The sequence below is a fragment of the Gobio gobio genome, assembly GCF_949357685.1.
Source record: "Gobio gobio genome assembly, chromosome: 13".
Lineage (NCBI taxonomy): Eukaryota > Metazoa > Chordata > Actinopteri > Cypriniformes > Gobionidae > Gobio > Gobio gobio.
Window position 1 is genome coordinate 2,692,460 of NC_137106.1, and position 1,456 is coordinate 2,693,915.

The window sequence follows — 1,456 nt, forward strand, 5'->3', positions numbered from 1 at the left end:
ACTGACCTAACCTATCCTATCTCAACCCAAACTAACCTAACCCATCCTATCTCAACCCAACCTAACCTAACCTATCCCATCCTATCTCAACCCAACCTAACCTAACCTATCCTATCTCAACCCAAACTAACCTAACCCATCCTATCTCAACCCAACCCAACCTAACCTATCCCATCCTATCCTATCCTATCCCATCCTATCTCAACCCAAACTAACCTATCCCATCCTATCTCAACCCAAACTAACCTAACCTATCCTATCTCAACCCAAACTAACCTAACCCATCCTATCTCAACCCAAACTAACCTATCCCATCCTATCTCAACCCAAACTAACCTAACCTATCCTATCTCAACCCAAACTAACCTAACCCATCCTATCTCAACCCAACCTAACCTAACCTATCCCATCCTATCTCAACCCAACCTAACCTAACCTATCCTATCTCAACCCAAACTAACCTAACCCATCCTATCTCAACCCAACCCAACCTAACCTATCCCATCCTATCCTATCCCATCCTATCTCAACCCAAACTAACCTATCCCATCCTATCTCAACCCAAACTAACCTAACCTATCCTATCTCAACCCAAACTAACCTAACCCATCCTATCTCAACCCAAACTAACCTATCCCATCCTATCTCAACCCAACCTAACCTATCCCATCCTATCTCAACCCAAACTAACCTATCCCATCCTATCTCAACCCAAACTAACCTAACCTATCCTATCTCAACCCAAACTAACCTATCCCATCCTATCTCAACCCAACCTAACCTAACCCATCCTATCTCAACCCAAACTAACCTAACCCATCCTATCTCAACCCAGACTAACCTATCCCATCCTATCTCAACTCAAACTAACCTATCCCATCCTATTTCAACCCAAACTAACCTATCCCATCCTTTCTCAACCCAAACTAACCTAACCCATCCTATCCCATCCTATCTCAACCCAAACTAACCTATCCCATCCTATCTCAACCCAACCTAACCTAACCCATCCTATCTCAACCCAAACTAACCTATCCCATCCTATCTCAACCCAACCTAACCTATCCCATCCTATCTCAACCCAAACTAACCTAACCCATCCTATCTCAACCCAAACTAACCTAACCTATCCCATCCCAAACTAACCTAACCCTCTAATCCAACCTAATTTAACCCAATTTAACCTAATCTATCCCAACCTAACCTGACTTAAACTAACCCTACCTATCCCAATCCAAACTAACCTAACCCTCTAATCCAACCTAACCTAATTTAACCCAAACTAACTTAACTTAACCCAATCCAAACTAACCTAACCTAACCCAACCCAACTCAACTCAACCTATCCCAAACTAACCTAACTAACCCAACCTAACCCAACTTAAGAAACCTAACCCAAGCTAACCCAAACCAACCTAACTCAACCTAAACCAACCTAACTTAACCCAACCCAACC